The sequence below is a fragment of the Varroa jacobsoni genome, unplaced genomic scaffold (assembly GCF_002532875.2).
Source record: "Varroa jacobsoni isolate VJ856 unplaced genomic scaffold, vjacob_1.0 scaffold_66, whole genome shotgun sequence".
Lineage (NCBI taxonomy): Eukaryota > Metazoa > Arthropoda > Arachnida > Mesostigmata > Varroidae > Varroa > Varroa jacobsoni.
The window spans coordinates 175,645-196,368 of NW_019212968.1; the positions used below are offsets into that span (position 1 = coordinate 175,645).

At 39.7% G+C, this 20,724-nt stretch overlaps 1 long non-coding RNA gene across 1 annotated transcript; it reads left to right on the top strand.

The window, feature by feature from the left end:
• Positions 1-4,292: 4,292 nt before the first annotated feature.
• Positions 4,293-5,457, top strand: LOC111262079 (uncharacterized). The gene is made up of 3 exons (XR_002681384.2): positions 4,293-4,526; positions 4,853-5,068; positions 5,357-5,457. It is a non-coding gene; the product is annotated as an uncharacterized LOC111262079 (long non-coding RNA).
• The last annotated feature ends 15,267 nt before the right edge of the window (positions 5,458-20,724 follow it).

Sequence of the window (20,724 nt, forward strand, 5' to 3'; positions counted from 1 at the left end):
TAATCCAGCCTAGTTTATATTTCAATATTCAACTACCGCAGCGAACCCCGAAACGGGTAAGGTGGCAACAAAACTACATAAATATATGCGTCCTGACAACTGTGTCAGGTTGGCTCTGTCCTAAATACTGTAACGGTCAGAAATACCTGCGCCTATCATAGGGTTGTCTTAACCTACTTTCTATTCAATATCATTAGATACCTTCTACTATACGAATATAAAAGGACGGGGTAGCATATAGAGTTTCAAGGGAAGTAGGATCACAGTTAGCTAGAGAAAAGGTGCTCGCGGTAAGTGTGTGTTTACGTGATGATGCAATAGAAAAGCGCCATTATTCACGTATTAAGTATATCCATAGACAATGATTATTGACCTGTTCATATAAGTCGTGTACGTATGCCCCTGTTTTGCTGAAATACGTATAGAAGAATTAACACGATACAACGTACCTGGTCAATCTAACCGTGAACCGTGAGCGTTCCCAGTGTCCTAGGCGTGTCATATATGGTAAAATTATAATACTGTTTGTACTGTTTGTTTTGTTATCTGTACTTGGGTGCAACATAATCCTGTTTGCAATCGATAAAGTTTAGAATTGAATTGATTAGGACGCCAAGATAAGGACATGTTGTGACTCAAGGAAGTGTTCTCAACTAGGGCTCAAGCAATTAATTTTATAGCCGTTCAAAAGAGCTCTCTTTGTAAATGGGAGCTGTTTAACGTTGCACTAAAGCGTGTAAACTAACACAGAATTTGTGGATGATATCATCGGCTTTTACCCTTACTGGGTTTGACAAGAAAACAAAGAATCTTATCTCAGAAGGCTCTGCCACTTTTCAACAGAGCGGATACGGCGATCATCTGATTAATCAGTGAACATATGTTCATTCTCGAGAAAAAGAGGCAACTCATCAAATAGACAGATATGAATCACTCTGTGTCTTTCTACCCTCAACCTTTAAAGCTCTGTAACTAACAGAGTATAATGTTGACCATGACCAGCCAAGTCATACAGTTTAAGTCCAACAGAAAAAGTCCAACAGTAGATTCACAAACATAAGACATGTTATGCTATTTGTTGCGATGAACCGATAATTTTACTTAACCGGTGTTAATTTAGATACATGGAAAACACCACTTAACCCCCATTCCTCACGCATTTAAGGCACGCCGAAAATACTTACTGCATAGGTAAGATCTAATGGCAAAAAAATCCAACCCACTTGCTATGTCGCGGATCATAAGGTACTTCCTATTGAAAATAAAAGTATCAACTCTTGGAGGCAAGTTAATTGCTAAATTCGATGATGTCATCTTCGAGGACGGATTTATTCCCGAAGAAACTGCCAAGGCGGTACATCTGACGACGCTCTGAAGGAAATATCCTTCAGTACTTTCTTTAAGAAAGAAGAATAAAGATATAAGAATAAGGTCAGAAGAAGAATAAAGGTCATGCAATTCTTAATCAAGTTTTAACGCTATCTCTGTTTTCCAAAAATTATATGATCAAGCTGAAAACAGATTTTCAACGGCTCGTTATTAAAGGTATATTGATCCATTTCATCTAGTTATATTTAATCATACGGTGTCTTAATCATCATAATCAAAAGTGAAATAAGACTATTCGCCCATTTTTTTATTGATTTAAGGTTGAATCTTGAGGATCACCACTACCCATTCCACCACCGCAAAATGCATTTATAAAGTTAAATTTTTTGGCATGGCTGAGGCATAGCTGCTTGTAACTTGTAGGTGATAAGTGAAAAGGGTACCTACCAATAAACACTCCAGAAGAACCCTTCGGATGGAACAGCACCTCTTCAAAGTAAAGGTAGCAGCAGCAATTTCCCAGGTATAAACTGATGTCTTAGCAGCAGGACTCCCAGAAGTTAGGCACATTTAGACGACATTGCTACCAGTAAAGCAATGATGATTCTTAGTTTTGAACTTCTGCCGGTAAAACTCAAGTATTTCTAGAAGCAGCGGGGTCACGGCCCGATTTCTTGTCAGCTTTCTATGTACCATCAAAATGCAGAAAAATTTATGCCCGGCTTATTTGAAATTGCAAATAAAAGCTACGTATAATTGCGTAAACAGTATCTGAAGTTTCTTTTAAAAGTGTCGTATATATATATATTTCATAAGCTCCACCATTCAAAAAAACGAACGCATGGCGAAATCGTGGGTGGGTGGAGCGGCCGGTTGGCGTACATCACAAACAAACATAAAACCTGCAATGGTCAAATACTGCACTGAGGTTTGCACGACGTTTATTGTGTGCCGACATATTGAACATGCAATCGCGTCGTACAGTAGAGGCAACATAAACTATAGAAAGCTAGAGCCGAACCGATATTAAAAGGGGAAGCCTGAAGCTGGGCTACGGAAACAGGCTATCCGAGATAAGTTTCCACAATTCTCACGGTCTAATAAAACCGATACCAAAACAAAAAAAGGCCTGAAGACTCGGTATAGTGTACGCCATTTGTAGCACGGACAGATTAACTTAGATGATCCACGAACTCTCTCGACAGATCGCGCAGGCTCTCTCCAGCAATCTCCCTTGTAATTTAATTAAAAAATGTAATCAAAAATATCGTAATTTTTTGTCAACACCAGATACATTTAGCTGTACCGCGGCCGTCGTAAGAGATCTGTTACTTTTTCTTAAACTGTACCCTGTTTTGATAATGTTTATCGAACTAGGTCGAAACTAACTGGCAGGTCAGACAGTGGATTACAGCCAAGGTCCAGTCGTTTTTCCTTGAAGGGGTTCTTTTCATAGATCCAAAACTGATCCTCAATTAAATAGTAGACCCTAATTCGTTCATGAATTGTGTCAGGCTTTGTTAGTGAGAACCACGTTCGATTTATTTTGACCGTAGTGGTAAACTCATTATGCGCAAGTAACGTATTCTTTTTGTATCGTAATATTCCATTTTACCAAATATATAACACAACCTAGGGTTAATAACCTTACTTAATAACAAACAACCTGAGTTTTGAACATTTTCCAAGATGTTTAGCAAAGGCTTTAACCACTACAGTGTTGTTGTAAGTAAGTATCCGGAATTGTCGGAGCAATTCCCCTAAGCTACTATTTCGACATGAGTCAACGGCGAAACAAGCGATCAGCACGCAGAGGCTTTGATGAGAAAAAATGTTTTCTAATCGTAAACAGAGGAAAAAAAATCGTGAAGGAAGAAAAATGAATGAAAACATTAATAAAAAGCTGCAATGAATGAAAGCATTAATAAAAAACATTAATAAATATATATAAAAGAATAGTGGCTATTAACGTGAAGTAGATAATATCGCAACCGTTCGACTTGCGTCGAAGTGCGAAGAACTTACTGTACAATTAAGAGTCGTCATTTCTAAAGACTAAGATCAGTGAAAACAAATATCGATAGAAGATATTTTACCAATCCCCTACCATATTATTTTGAAGAAAATACTATGATTGTTATGACGTTAGTAAATTCGTTCAAATTGATCATTTAGTAGTCAGACGGTGCCCAGTATCTTTCGGTTACGTGTTATGATTTCTGATTGTTTTACAACACCTTAGGATGCTCTGTTTCGTTCAGATACATATTTAACAACAGGGCATTTGCTGTTTTTCGGTGATAGTTTTGTTTTTCTTCGCCTTCTCATATGGTATAACTATTACTGTTAATTATATCTCGCCGTTGAAATACACATCCAAATAAATGAACATATTCACCTTAATGGTGATGAGTCAATTGGACGGCCACCCGCAGGATCCCTCTGAAAATTTGTTATTGATATTTTTGAGCTCAGTGTTAAACCTAGGAACGCAAAAAGTACGTCGAACGACGTTTAACATTCGCGTGATGAACGTGCATGCTTTAAATAGTAAATTTTGAAAGAGTCCATGTCCACTGGGCAATACTCTTGCATCACGCGCTTTTCTCGCTCTTCGATAGGCAAAGCTGGCCATTGCTCTATGTTGACCCAACGGTGAAAGTGGCGGGATCGACTCGGCAGTAGCAGTACAAAAGTGTAGTCATCAACAAGAAATGCTTTTGATGTTATGCCCCCCCCCCCTTCTCCGTTGTTCACCGGCCTCCCTAAGGGTTTATACACTGCTTTGACACTGTGCCGATGCTGTTGTTACGTTCCCGCCTGGGGGCCTCGAACGGTAAAACTCAACGTGATGGATAACACTGATGATGTGTAGACGGTGCGAGAACGTATCGTCCATTATGCCATGCATCCGCAAACAAACTCGTCAGCAATATGGACCATCGCACCTTCTCATCATACGAGAATATACACACAGTATGTACGATGCTTCTGCGAACGAACGTCGGTGGAGAGTCAGAACGTGGTTTCTCACCATAAACACCGCGACTCGACGAGGTGGTAGAGTGACGACGACGACGACAACAACAATAACAACGACGATGATGGCGCTTACAACAGCATTAGAAGCTCGTCTGTGAAATCGGCGGGAATAACAAGAAACCTTGTTGCCTTCTTGGACGATTTACGAGAGAACAGTAAGTCGAATAGTAACGGGTAACTGCTGCAGAGTAGGTAGACGGTGAGCCTGTGCGGTTCGCAAAAACTGCGTTACCCTGTTATCTGGCAACAATTTCAGGTTAAATTGGTGGCGTGCATGTTGCAGAAAAATCTAACAAGAACCACGTCAGGAATTTTACGTCCTGGTCCCCTCCTTCTAATCGGTCCTCACCTTAAAATATACCTAGTGCCCACAACGAATGTAGCACACACAACCCGCGCATGGCGATTAGCGTCTCTATTGATCTTCTGCTTTCTTCCGTTGTGTAAGTAGAGCTCTTTCATCGCTTTTTCAACTTTTCAGGCGCATTCCGCAGGATCATTGTTCCGTTCTTCTTATCGTGCTTTTGACGAGCTCCGCCAGCAAGCTTGGATTCTCCGCCTTGTTTGTGTCCGGTCGAGTTTTCCAAAACTAAAAATTTCTATACTGTGTGGGTCACGTCATCAACCGGACGTATACGTATATCGGGTCGGATGCTTTACCTTTTTTGTGGAGGTATTTGAAAGTCCTTTATAACGGGTGAGTACCTGGATCGATTCACACGCGGTGCTCCGTTTGTCCTTTAAATTAGGTAGGGGATTAGGTAGCAGGTCCATGGCAGTTCCTAAGTGCCTGTTCTCAGGTCCTTCTCTTTGAGATCCGAGTCAGCCTTTAGTTTCCTCTCGTCCTCGATCCATCTCGGTCACGGTACCATCCGTACTAGGGTTTTCCCTTGCCGCTTGTGTCTCTAGCGCCTTTTGTAATTTTTGTAACACTTATTCCCGTCGCCGTTCGCGCGATTACGAGTTTCTTTTTCTCGCATTTCAGTTTAATTGTTGTTTGGCCTTCTGTGGCTTTCGTAAACCTAATTGTGGATTCGGCAATGGTGGCCGGGAGTTTCTGCTTCGATTCTATGGCTTCCCGCAATCTTCGCGTAATTTCAGCTAAGCTATTTGCAGTTTTTGCTTTCTTTGAATGGTCTGTCAAATGCTAAAAGATCGTGCAGCTTGCTTTACTTCGATGACTCCCTCGTTAAATTTCAATTTGATTTTTTTTGTTTCTGCACCTAATGAGCATACCGCTTCATATTCTTTCAAGGGCAGTTAGGTCGTACGCCTCCATCCGGTCGTTGATCCTTGTCAGTGCTTGTTGGACCTCCTCTTGTTACGTTGTATTTCCATTTGCGGTAACTAGTAAGCCTAAAACGTCCGAATAGGCGATCGATCGGAACCCCTACGACCTAAATAAGTCTATGACGTCACTGTATGCCATGGTCCACAGTAGAAATCCGTCTGTGTTTCTTCTTAAGTGTTACAAGAAGTAATCTCCTTTTCTTACGTTGTAATGCAGACTGAGTCAGCATAGGTCCGAAAAGCTTTTTTATTACCTTCTGAACCAACCCCTTAGCAGGTGTCGGCTTGCGCCTCTGCAGTTACCTTGTGATTATCTTATAGCATCACGTTCGTTGCCTGTTGCACTGGAAATCTACCACTGTCTTATTACTTGTTATTACTATTATGATTATTATACCGAATATACAAGTAAAATAAGAGTGCGTGATATGCCAGGCGATAATAGGCATCGACTATGCATATAAAAAGTGCTTGCTTGAAAATATCCGAAAACATCACACTAGCCTTTTTGGTTATACGTAATTTTTGCATAGTTATAAGGCTTCCGGGCTCTTTACCTGTTCCCGCTTTCCCTATTTTTGAACAGCAAGGTTTGCATACCACTACCTCAGTTTAGGCCAAACAGATAATCTAATCTGACCCCAGTGTATGTTACCTGTTCTTCGGCCACGCCATAAACAAAAAGTGACCCAACGAAGGCAAACAAATAACCTACCATCACTGTTTCTTTATGGTGACTTTGATCAAGTTTATACGTTTATAGGAACGCTGCAGGGAGCGAACTCCGCGACTATACTGTTCAAAATAAGTATGTCAATCAAAAAAACTTTGAAATAGGCCTTTTTTATTTATTTTATCATTGTATCTAATAGATATTTTGCTATAAAGAAGCTCAGTTATTTTCTGAGACCGGCGCTCTTAAACTGTTTTCATAGAATTAATTGTTACGCAACGTTCTATTTGTACAGATATAGGGACGGTCAATAAAAAGCAACATCTTTTCGGAGCGTTACAGACAAACATTTTCAAGGAATACAATCTCCGCTCTTAGATTAAAGAAGCGTCATCAACACCCCACCGATACCGATTTACCCACCGATAACTTATTTTTTTTTTAATGAACCTTCTACAGAATATCCAAATCTTAGGCAATCAATATGTGTACATTCATTGTTAACCAATGGAATTCACTGCCGAATGTGCCCAATATTATATCGGAATAATCCGGCACAACTAATTGTTACGCATCCAACTCACCTAGGTTACGTACATCAATAAAAAAGCAGGTTACTAAAACAATATTTTAATATTTACAAGAACCCCGTTAGTTCAGGCGTAGAGTTGAAGACAGTGTTATGGCTTCAGCCCGGCTAATCTTGTTCCCATTCCCAAATTATTTTGTCCTGATCAAGAAGAATACCTAATCAGAAATTACGTAATAAGGTATTTCTCGAAAAGATTTTTTTCAAGTAATACTCAAGCCGGTATTTCCGGCTCGCGCGCGCCATTTGAGGATCTATTACTGTGAGTACAATGTTAGTGTAACCCATGCGTTGAATTAGTGCCGATCTAGCGTCGTTGTCAGAAAAAAAAATAGGACTCTAGCATTATTTTTGAAAGGTTTAACTTCGATATTGAAGTCTTGAGCTCATTTTTCTGGTTTGCATGATGCACAACACTCTGTGCTAAAGATAGAATAGTAAAAATGGTCGTTTTATCGATTCAGGTTCTATCATCTAAAACAGGTGAACTTACAGTTTACACTAAATACAAACGACTTATGCTAATCTTAGGGAACCCAACCATAGACAAACCTCGCTCCGCCTGGGCAGCCAGCCGTCTGTGGCTGACGGCGACACCAGACCTAAAAATCGAGATATAGGGGTACAAATGATTTAAGTATCAAGTTTAATTTTGCTAACGAGAGAGAAGACTATCTTACAATATCTCCATCTAAGGACGCGCGATGTAGGCTCCTAAAGCGAGATGCTTGGCTTGTGTATCGAACATTAGATAAGGCATCCCTACGCCACGTCCGCTTAAACCTTTCCGGCCTTTTTCTAGGGAAATGCGAGGCGTATTTAAATGGTACTCTATATCTTTGTTTTGCAAAAACCTATGCGAAGGAACATTTCAGTTCGGTTCTAAAGAAACGAGACCGGGCGGACCCCGTTCCGAACCAGTTGGAGTTTTCTCAACGACCCATAAAATGATACACACCAATTTGTCGCTGGCTTTTGGCTACTGTATTTTGGTACAAAATGATAACTCTTCGTAGATTCGGGAGTTTCTGGATAATACCTGTACTTCAACTAAATGTCGTTACATTCTAACCAGCAATTTTGGTGTGTTAGCTAGTTTTCCAATGAAGGGAAACGAGAATTCCGTTATGCCTGTAATAGATGTTAATGTCAATGCGCTCTAGAGGAATATGCCATTGATTAATTTCTTGATCCGATCACTAAGTTTTCACATGATTGTCTTTGAAAATGCATTGCTTTGCCCTTCTTTATAAATAAATGTGTCCATTTTTACGGCTGATACTGCCACATTACTTCAGACAGTTGGCCCTAACCGACACAAAAATAAGTGGATTTGAATCTAGGTTACCACCTGTTCCCAAGTTTAGTGGGCACACATGGGTCTTTCTTCCTGCCTTTCCCTGCGATCGTAAGCTCTTTCTTGGTAGCCTACGTGACCAGGGAATCAAGTTTCTACCCTTCGGAGAGCGCTGAAATCGTATATGACGACGCGAAGTCACCTAACGTATCTTCTGGTTGATCTGACACTGCCGCCCAACGACTTACGTCACCGCTTTAAGCTCTCAGCGACAAAAGCCTTTTAAACCAATTTTAGGAACTGGAAGTAGAAACAGCGAAGATCGATGCGGACTCGATTTGATCACAAAAGTGTCGAGAATGGAAAGAGACAAGCCGATAGGCCATGACTCGTTTTAGAGTGCATGGGATCCAGCATGGATTCTGCAGGAAGCACAGCTTCCACTAGTCCGATGATATAGGTACGGTAGAGGCGGGAAACCTGTCACAAATATAATGCTGCTTGCTGCCCTCTGGTACCGTTTCTACGAAGCCTGGCGTATTATTCTGAACTAGGTTCATTTGTTTGAACGGCTCTCTATTCACTCTGGAACACTGCGCTGTACATCTGCTCACTGTGAAAGTTTTCGACTACTACTACTACTACTACTACTACTACTACTAAGAAAAAGTAACTGAAATCGGCGATTCTCGTAAAGGCTATATCGCTCATTCTTCGTTAATCGGAGATCAATTCAGGCTATTTGATAAGTATCCGTCTGATGTTCACAAATTACCTATGTGTATTAATCATTCAGCAATTATTCTGTTTCTGGGAAGATTATATGGAGTCAGAAAATCCGTTTTTAAATAGAATTTTGCACCACCGGCAACTGTTTTGATGATTCGTAAAAGCAGGTAATCGATAACGTGTATTCGTTGGCCTACTTCTGTTTTGAATCCAGTTTGCAAAAAAGCGATTTAGTCGCCCTTTTCCTCTCGACGCGCTGTCGGATAACACCATTTATTGAATATGATTGACTCGATAATAGTTTGACGCGTTCAATTGTCCACGCTTCCTATTCTGCCTTTTGATTTAAAGCATAGGCGGCTTGTTGTCGCTCACAGCAAAAAAGCTTTAGCGTCTTCTTAAAGTGCATATATACAGTACATGGACAGTGTAGGGTGGTAATCCGTCGACGTGGTGTTTAGAGAATACAATAGGTGTAAAAACGTCCCGCTATTATCGTGGAGAAAGACGACGTCGCCATGTCTAGCGACTTTATTTCATTGAGTAGCCCTTTTCGATCGATACAACCGGGCTTTATATAGATACCTTGTTGATTGTTTTGTTCTTTTCGGAGTTTTGCAATGTGCTAGGCCTTTTTAGTCCTACTAAACGCAAATCGTGGTTTTCCTGAGATGAGAATCTGACTTAACACTGGAAATATATGTATATCCTAAAACTACTTGTTCCTTTCTTTCAATCAACGTGAAGTCAGCACTTCTCGCCACACACAAAATTTGTGTCGAAACTTCATTGTATCATTGTGCCCTACGTCTTGCCCGATGCCGAATAAAAACCTGAAAATTAATATGAAGCAGTATTTCCTTTTGCGCTTTATTGAACCTATGGTAGACTCAGGCTCCTATTTTCTATTAAGTTTACTACCTTAAAGATGTCCGATGATAATTTGCACATAATAAAATGTGCGCAGCTTATTTTTTTGACCAACTAACGGGTTGTTGGTCCAAGGTTGTTATCGGCCTCCGGTGTCTAATCCAGGTGGGATACGTTTTTCAGGTGCAATATCCTACCATCAAACTTAACAACGCTATCAAGCAGTGCTATTGGTGATAGAGTTTTTGTATTAAAAACACTAATATGCCAAACTGCTTCGGCAGTCGCTTGATCTTGACAAGAAACAAAATAGAGCAGAAATCGAAAACTCACTTTTTCGCCAGAAATATATATATATATATTTGAATGGAAATGAATCTCCTTGGCCATTCAATAGGAGTACAATGGACTTATAAAGAGATGAGAACACTTGGGCTAGTAGACAAAACAGTGAATAGATAAAAGGAAAAGGGAACATTTAAGAGGTGAGCGACATTAGTTACATACCAACTAAATACTTTCTCAGTTGTACTTTCCTCCTGCTGGGTCTCCTTTACATATGAGGCTCGGGTAGAATATATATTAAGTAAGCTCATGACGATAATTTTGAGTTATCCATTAGATACAATTTCAGACATACGTTTTGCTTTCTCTAGTTATGTGATGCACATTTATCACTGAAGGATGTTTTTTGTATTTGGCGTCCGGTATCTAGGCCGTTACACAGTATACGAAGCGAATAATGCTTGCGTTCAGATACGAACCCAAACCCATAGCCGTCCCTAATTCTTCCATGCAAATACGCTACTCTCTTCTCAACGTCATCTTTACGATTCGTCGTTCTGCAAATCTAATTTCATATGCTAGTCCGGTAGAATTCATAGATACGTAGTATCTAATAGACAAAGTCTTAAGGCACGACAGGAACGTTTGTTGTCATGGCTACTAAGGTGTTCGTCATCATAACGCTTTTTGTGATTGTCCCATTGGCATTGATTATTTTCGAAGTGTTAAGAGACCTCTTTCATTGTTGTTCCTCCAAGCCATTACCTTCGCCATTCTCAGTTTCCTTGAACGTTTCAGAAAAGTGATAGATATAGTTTTAGGCTAAGTGCGCGAAATTTGAAATGCCCTGTGTAGCGATCATGTAGCGGACGACACATATTCGTTACTGCCGCGATGGTGAATACCTATGTCGGGTTCGAATATACCGTCTGAAAACGATCGGTCGAATGTAAATAACTGCCCGGTTTGTGAATTAGTTTTAAGGCCCATTTATTTACTCTGAGCTTTAGCGGAATTCTGCTTTGATGGTTGATGTTTCCATTGCTTATTCAGCGCCTCTTTCACCTTAACTTTAACAACTTGCTCAATTAAAGCATATCTTATTTCTTGTAAAAAGACAATTTATTAGACCGTTGGAATGCGTCTGTTCGACGAGTTCACCAGAGAAAATTGACGTTTGCAAACCTTTTCCAATCATTGCTTCCAAATCAGCGCTAGTAATTCAGTAGTATTTAGTCCTCGTCAGATCAGTGGGCACCATAACGAATTCATTAACTCTAACATGTCAAAACCAACTCCTACCACACATAGTTATAATAACCTATAAATGCTACGCAATAAATATATCAAATTAGCTTATCGTCTGAGGTTATCGCATACGTTGCTACGTGAATCACCACCAACTGCTTTTGGCACATATTAGAAATGGACCAAAAGTGATAATGATAGAAATCACTTAGCGACTATAGGCCAACCTTGTATATTCCATATACTAATGGAGGGCGCAGTGATAACAACGGCAGTAACAAAACTTTAGGCATATGGCTGGCGTTGTGAAAACTAGCTTATAATATTAGAGTGACCGCGGCAATCCAGTTATTTTTAACTTAGGGTTCAGTATAACTGGACTTTAAGTATATGATGCAAAAGTGGCTCGTTTTCTCTAGTTGGCCGGCCCTGCCCGGTCGAGTTATATTACTCCCTTATATTTACAATCGATGATGGTCTCATTTGATAGGATGGCTAATTCAAGATCCATATAATATGATTGGGGGCCATAAATAAGATTAGCTAAAGCAGGTTGTTCAGCCAAGAAGTGTATTCTACCTTATTAGTTTCAGATAAATATAGTTCACAGTCAAATACAAGAAGTACTTCGAAAATGGAAAGCTTCTTACACAGCGATTAAAGAACAGTTTTCAATGCCATTTCCAAATTATATTATTCGTGTGAAGAATGCATTAAGTGAGTGCGTTCCGTTGACAAGAGTCGAGTTTTATCAATAAAACCTATTTAGGCTACAATAGATGGAATAACTGAGAGCGGCTTCTCTATCACGTCAACCAATGCTACATCGAACAACCCGATTTCAATCAAAATACATAAATCATATACCGTTGCAAATTGGCTACAAAGCATACGTCACGTCTTTTACTTAGAATATTAGTTATGTTAACTATCCGTCATTATTATTCACGACTTTCTCCCATCTTTCGGTTAAATTGTGTATGTCGCCTCGCCAAAAGGTAGCAGGTTTTAAATAGAAAAACTTCTCCAGCCATGTTTGAGTTTATGGTCGAAAATGTGATTGCCCAGTAGACGGAAATCATGAAAATCCATCAGCGCAAGATCCAAAAAATATAGAAGATGTAACAAAACATTCCATTTAAAGTCCAAGAAAACAGGTTTGGCTATATCTTTTGTATGTGGTTTTGCAGTATAGAGCCGGATAACAAGATGTTGTTTGTCTTTTCAATAGACTGGTTGATTTGATGCAAATGGGTCGAATACAGATGCCGATCAATTGTCTGATTTACGGGAAACAACTCCGAGTGAATCAGGCCTTCGCATTCCCACCACATAGTTTTTTTGGATGAAGGTCTAACTGGAGCTTGGGCCTTCGCTCCTCAGCTCAGGCCACCCATTTCAATCTATGGTTCACGTTGAAAACAGACATTTCCTGTAACGAGTAGTCACTATGACCAGGCGATGCTAAGGTTAACCTATAATTTCTTGTTGGATTCAGAGAGCTCATAAGGGACCAGACAAGACATAAGTTTCTGTGAAAACCCAAGACAACAACGGTCGCGTAGCTGCAGCTTTACAATTCGATCAATTTCCGGGTTGTTTGTCAGCCGTCTTCCTTCAAAGGTGCGTTCAGGTTGCTGTGACTCAGTTCAGATAGTCGGTCAGGGGAGGAAGCATCCTCAGTGTCATCTTTGAAGTTGGCAGGTCACTCTTGAACAAATCTTTTAGCGAAGACGTCAAATAATGCACACAAAACAAATAATCCGAGCTCTTTCAGTCGGGTCTTGGTTTCAAGAAAATACATAACATAGAAGTAGCTGAAAAGACATTTCTCCTGTTTGGAATATTCATCTTTAAAAAATTTTGTTGATTCGAAATTGAAACAGAAAAGGAAGAGCATTTTCGAACGGTATTATGTGAATAAGAAATGTAAGGAAAAATTGTATGAATACTGTTCTTTCAGTGCGAGAAATTGCTTTCAAACCTATATAAATAGGACTCTAAAGAGAATCCTCTCGAGCCTGCGTACCCAGTAAACAAACAGACGATAGCTGTTTTAAATACCATTTACCAACAGAGTATGCCAACCTTTGCTGGTGCGTTTTTCGTTTGATTATTACACCCATGTATATTCGCATAGAATCTTTGTATCAATTTGGTAAGACGGTCCCTAGGACAACACGACGGACCATGGTCATCGTGTTTCTAATCCGTCGTTTGTAGCGTACAATGCAAAAAAAGGATGCCCTTTAGTCAGAAGAAATACTTTTGCAAAGCAACCCTTACAAAAACCTACGTTACCTCGGCCCGTACAACTGGCCCTGTTAATAGCGTCCACCACGCTGTACCACCAGTTTCCTATAGTAGTAACAGCGAACGTGAACAGAAAATCCATAAATTCGTTTATGTATGTTAGCTGGTGTCACATCTATTTGTTGTTAGAACAACAACAAACTACAACAAGAGTAGTTACTCCACTAAGCCGCAGAACATATTGAAACGTACGTGCAATGCTCATGTCATCATAATGCTCCTTAACAATGGCGACCGCGAATATGTTGTATTTTTCGACACTGTCGGTGTTAATAAGGGTGCAGTGTTGTTGCCGTACGTTTAAATGTAGAAGCAAATTATTTGGGTTTTTGTATTTTTCTTTGCATTAACACCAGTACTGAGCCCTTGCCACTTGTCAAGCAACTCATTCAGATTCAAGAGAACAAATCACCAGAAGACAGCCCACCTTTACCGCTACAATCCCTGACAAATAATAAATAAAATTCCACGAGAGGGACGATCTCGAAAACGGACCCTAAATTAGATGAATACCACCACTGTTAAATATAGTCAGTAGGAAACATTTACCGAAATCTATTACCCTATTGGTGAAGATGTGGCGAAACTGAGTATCACATAAATCAAATAATTTTTTATTGTCGTTTACAAAAAGAGTACATAGATGAAGCATCTGTCCTACAACATCTTACCGGCCTACAATGCACTAGCTATTGAAGGGAGTGACGTCGCTCGTCTATAAGTAAGTTGCGTTTAAAAATAACATATTTAGACAGCATTTTTGCATATGTTAGCGAAAACATCCCTGATGGATCTGCTTATTTATTAAACCGTTACTCGTTACGATTAAGGCTTTAGTTAAGGCCTAAACTATTGACATACAGAATTCACAAATAACTTTTCGCACTAACCATAAGTGAACCGGCATTATTTGGTACAGAATCGCTGAGATCTCGCTAAGGCACGTTACCGGTTAGCCGCGGTGGATTTCAATTTTGAACTGCCAGCAGGACTAAATACAAAGATCCAAAAAATGCAAAAGCGTCCAAGAGGCGCGAAGAATGGCGGAAGACAATCTTACCTCAAAGGAAGCCTTTGGCATCTGTATAAAACAATCCGAGACCATCAGAAGTGTTTTTCTGTGCCCTTTTTCGATCCTTATAGTCGAATGTTATTATGGCTTTTCCATATTAACATATGCAAAGCTCTGCCGACTTTTTCGCAAGGCCTATAATGACCGCCAACGCTATCGACAAACAGTTTCATAAATTTATATAATTTTGGTGAGGGTTCGTCAGACGCATGGAATAACGCTTTGTGCTCGCTTATATTACGAGAACGAAATTTCTGTTTCTGTCATAATAGGAGAGTGACTTTTATCTGACTGTACCAAAAATAATGGCTTAACGGGTACCCGTTACAATAAACAGCCCGCTAGCTTCTGTCCCATCTTATAACACTCTATAGAAGCTGTATGTGTTAGAAAAATAGTGAGTTAGTCTAAGTCGTTTTGATTAGAAAAAAGTAAATCATTGTTTTGGACTAATAGACAAGGCGTCCAAACCCAAACAGTATTGGGATGCAGCGCAATCCCGTTGCAGAACCCATGAAAGCTATCGTGACTGCTTAAGAAATATATCACACATTAACATTTCAGTAAGTTAGCGGACCTTTAAGATGGGTGGTCCTTTTTGCCTAGCTATTAGGCTAAGGGCAAATATTCCTCTTAGCCTAGATGGACATTTAGGCTAGCATTAGAGGAGACCGCCAAAGATCGCTAGTTTGGAAGAGAGAAGTCTCCTGTAGGAGGAGAAGTCCGGAGAAACAGTCCGGAGAAAAGCTTGGAGGTATAAACGAGGCCAAGCGTATCCATCTCACGCCTTCTTTGGTAACAGGGAAGTTTAAAAGATTTCAGCAGCGGAAGCTATGAGGTACTCCAGGCACATAGAGGGTAGCCAAGAAACAAAAATCTAGATTAAAGTGTTTGTGTGAATAGAGAAAGTTATCTTTCGAGCAATACTTCACCTAGTCGAGTGCGCCGCTTGTTGAATACCAGTTACCTGTGGGGACATAGGCTATCTGGCTGAGCTAGAAAGATGTTATCAGGTACGGGCGTACCGCTTACTAGTGACAAGCTTTCCACAGGAGGGGTGTCATCTATCAGAGGCAAATCTCAAAGTATAACTTTACGAAATGTGATAGTAAACTGACAGGGTCTTCCTTGAGATACTACACTTGGTAGCGATGTTCTATCAGATGTTGGCACAGTATCTGGTGCAAAAGTTCCACCGGTTCCAAACGGAGAAAACGACGTTTAGTTCGTAAAGCCGTCCCACATGACTAAAAATTGTGGGTCAGAATTTTATTTCTTGGGCGTTCTGCACGTCCTGCTAAACTAGTTCGATACTAATCGAGAGGCGACCACTTCCATCATGCTTACTCATAAACATTTCATGCTCATTCTACTTGCTGTTAGCGGAGAACACCGCCGCAGAGGCGTTAGTTTTCATGTATGGATCGCCTGTTATTATGATTTTCAGACGAAGCAGTTATCTGAACTTCTGTACCCCACAGGGTTATCTTTTTCTCTCTAAGCCTTTTTTCTATTACTTACACAAATTGCTATATACCCAAACCGAAGGCAAGTAATAATATTACTACAGAAATCACCTTGTGCTGCTTTAACACTGCAAGATATATATTGTGTCTATATAAGCCTGCTTAAAAAGGTTCCACAAGGTACAATATAAACAACAAAAAGGAAATAAATTTACAAATAACCTTATTACAAAAAAACTGCTCTAATATTTTAATAAGTGGATTCATAAGAATCCTAGAAATTGAGATAAGTTTCTGTGAGGCGTTGACGACATTACAGCTAAAGCATTATAATGAAGCAGATCGATATTGATAGCTTACGGAATAATAACAAGATGGACTCGGAGGACGTGGAGGCATTGATTTCCTTTATCATAAAATTCATCAAAGTGTTTATTGCTATTCTTTTATACGCCTAGATCAATTTCCTTACATAAATATTATGTCATTTATGGCAGAGCTTCATAGTCGTCTCTAGGAATTAAACACTTTTCATCGTGGACAAAGGCGAAGAAAGACGGCATGCGACGCAGTTGTCGTTGGTCGTAATACCTGGTCGAGTTCGATAGGCAGCTGTTATGATTATGTATATTTACATAATATTTTTTATTTAGATGGCTATGCTTCAAACTGAAAACGAGGCTTTTCGATTTGCAGAAGGTAGTTAGACTTATTTGGTACTGGTACAACTAATCTGCATCTTGCTTCGAAAAGGTACTGCTTGGAGGGCACTTTCCAGCAACGAAGCAATTTAAGAACGATCTAATAAAAACCAATAACGCAGGCTCTCTGCGTCAACGTACTTTGTCTGGTAAACGCGTAAACAGAATTACGCAGGTCTCGTATTATGCCTCACATGCTATATGGATCCACTCCGAAAATATGCTACAAAAGAAAACGTTTACAATATGTTTTTACTAAAATTAGACCATAAAAGAACCATAGCCCCTATATGAGACAATATTCAGAGGACAAAATGGCGTGTTTCGATATTACTTGAAAAATACAAAAGCACAAACTGTTCTCATCGAAACGAACAAACAGTAATTTGTTTATTACCTCCTGCGAATCGAATTCTGCTCAGTCAGAAGCAGAACGGCTTAAATTTACCGTGAAGCTAATTAGCAGTGCCACGCTTACACGAGTACTCTGTTAGAAACTGGCATGTGCACGGCGATGGATATCTATGTTTTCAACTTATATCTAGAGGCACATCTGATACAAAACAAAGCTAATAGAAAAATACCCATTGAAAAAAGGTATTCTCTCCCAGAAATATATAATTCAGTTATCTATTTGCTATTTACAGAGTATTTATTATTATTGACAAGCATTTCCCTGCGCGCGCTCACATGTATCCTATATGACGTGATTTTAGGCCACAAGCGCCTGATCCGCCCCGCTAGTGCATTAGAACTCTGGCGACCTTCTGTGCCAAAATTCTAATGTATCCTAAATAAAACGCAATGAATGAAACACCATCTAGCTTTTGGGAAATTCTTGGAAGCCGAGTTGTTTTAAAACGGATCTCGATGTCCATCGAGAAAAATAAATCGGAAGGCCAAAAAGTCTGGCGGACAACACTTCGTACTCAATAGCATGGTCACCCCTGCACTACTTGGCTATAAAGCTTATCTCCTACAAAATACACTGGTCTGGGTTTTTCTCTCTGACTTGTGGGCCACACCTCCGTCTCTATTGTAGATGAAGTGCAAGCGAATTCGCATAGTCTGCCACAATAAGACTTGGTCAGTTTCGTAGTATCCTTCGTGATTGCATAGTGAAGCCAAGTTGCACTACGTACGGATTAGTTCGTACATCCCTATACTCCCCTATAGCTGAAAACAGGACAAAGAACTCTTCCGATTTTGATGGGCTAGACTGGATCGTTACGGCTAGTGTGATAATCTTCTTGATAAATGTCAAAACTTCTTATATATATATATATATATATATATATGTATTTAACGTATCTGGCATGTAAGTTCGCTGGGTACTGCTCGTAGCACGTGGTCTAGTAGATCTTCGTCGATCAGCATAGGCAGCTGCTGTACGAGATACGGGTGAATGAATGCATTTGGTCGTCGAACGTCTGCCTTTTGCCTATACAGCTTCTATGGCCGTAATCTCTCTTCATACCATACCGTCACGTAATTCATTCATCAGTTAATTATATTACGGATCGCTACAAATGTTCCACTCTATCTTGTACAAATTGTGAATTTTCCAATATCCTCGTTGATTGATCAGTGACTCCATCAAGCTTGTCGTTAGCTTATACCACATGCACGCGCGTGCTAATAATAATAATGATGCGAGTTTCGCTGTTATTTGTTGTGTCGTCGGAACGTCAACAATCATTGTGTGGAAGCCGGTAAATTATAGTCAGCTATGAATGGTAGTAAGATTAGTACGAGTATACAAGCATAAAAATGACATAGTGCAGGAGATTCTTGCAACAGCGAGTTCAATGTCGATCTTTTCGCTATAAACGAACGAAATCGTTGTCTAACTGAATTGGAAACGTTAGCACTTCTACTGAAGAGCAGCTAACCTGAACAAACACTTCTATGTTTGTTGTTAGTTGCCGTTACCTGTTATTATGGTATTTTTCACTTATGCTGACCCCCATCTTACAGGAGTCACGTGTCCATTTCTATTTGTGCGTTTGTTCGCCTCTCTTCTACGTTCACTTGCAACAAATTTCGGTAAGTACAAAACAGATTAGCTAGAATTATCAGTGATATCGCTCGCTGGTTATCATCTTATACTGTAATTTGACAATGTTTTACACTCATAATAGCTATTTTCCAACTGTAATACCAAGGTACCGTTTGAGATGCTCGCGTGTTGCAGTTTCGTTGTGTCTTTAGATTTCGGTGAACGGAAAAGACGCGATAAACAATTATTTTTTATTTTATATATATTATATGGATAACTCAAATCAGAAATACTAGAATTGTGTTCGATCTCATTAGGAAAACCTTCTTTTGTTTGCACAACTGATTGCTAGTTTTTACGTGTAGTGCTATGTATATGTGCGTGAAATTGTGTGTACGTGTGCCACGTACACGTTCAGAGGGTGTGCAGGGCCCTTTCCCACAGCCCTATTAAATTCAGGTACAATACAATTACAATCCTCGTTGTTTGCATCAGCATCAGTATTATATTGTTGCGCCCTGATTCTGTTGTTGTTATTGTTGTTGTTGGTATCGTGGGTGCAATACGGCAGAATACAATGTTATATTACAATGGTACAGTATAGTTCGTCAAACATTATCGTCGCTATCATCATCACGAGTATAGTAATGATCATTATTAATATATTGTGATTATTCGACTCGAAGAACTGCTCTTGCCTTAAGCTAAAAACATTGGGCCTCGCCATCAAACATGACAGGCGTCTGCCTAGCAGACGGCTCTATAGCTCGTGTCCTTTTGACTTTTTTTCTTCATTACTATTGGACGCTTTGTTTCTTTCATTTCCGCAGATCATTGTGAAGCCTTTGCTTTAGCAAACATAAAGACGCCTAAAACGAATGATCTGTGATGCAAAGAAATACTGTCAGCTGTCGCTTGTACATAGCATTTCGTCTGTGTATTGAGTCTTGGGTCTTCGAGGCCCAGAAAGAATAACCTTGCGTTGTAGTAGCAAATACATCCTCTACCATCAAATAGTGCTAGTCGTGATAAGGTGGCGCATTTTTGTTTTAGCGTCACGTAAGTTGACGGAAGTAATTACTGTCAGTAGTAACTGCTCTATTCCTATCTTACAACGAGCAATGATCGACTCGAGCGACTGGATATTTTTTTCGCAACAAATGCTACATATTAGAGAACATGGTATTAAGTCCGCTGTGCACTCATAGATAAATGATGCTGGATACTCTGTGATATCGTAGTTTTCCATAGGCCTGAAAAAGCAATCCTGGTTATCTTACACATATCTACTGCATCGTCCTTAAGGAATCTATTTGATTCAACATACCAAGTCATCACAAGCTCAAAATATTGCGACAATTTTCAAAAAGTTCAACGACGCTGACGAAATGGAAAGCATGACGGCATAGAGAATAGTTTATCAAAGATATTATCAGCTTTTCTGAGCAAAATTATACTGCGACTGTTTAATTTGGATTTTCCCGAATTGTGCATGTTCCATACCTAGTCTTTTGAGTCTAGTCGTAGACTCAAAATAATTACACCATAGTTGATGTCGATCGTAGCTATTGTCGTTCTGATACAACAATGTTTAAACTTCCTTTTTCGAAAATTAAAAAAATGTGATTTCCGGAGGCAGGGTCAAAACTTGGTATGTTATGGGGGCCCATTGGTGTGCCATCAAGAGAGCCTTAAAGCAATTTCAATAATGCTTTGTTTCGAATCAAAAAGAGTTTTCATATTGCCTGCTCTTTTTCTGAACATTTTTGACGTGTACATACATATATATATATATATGTAGGCAACACGAGTTGAAATGAT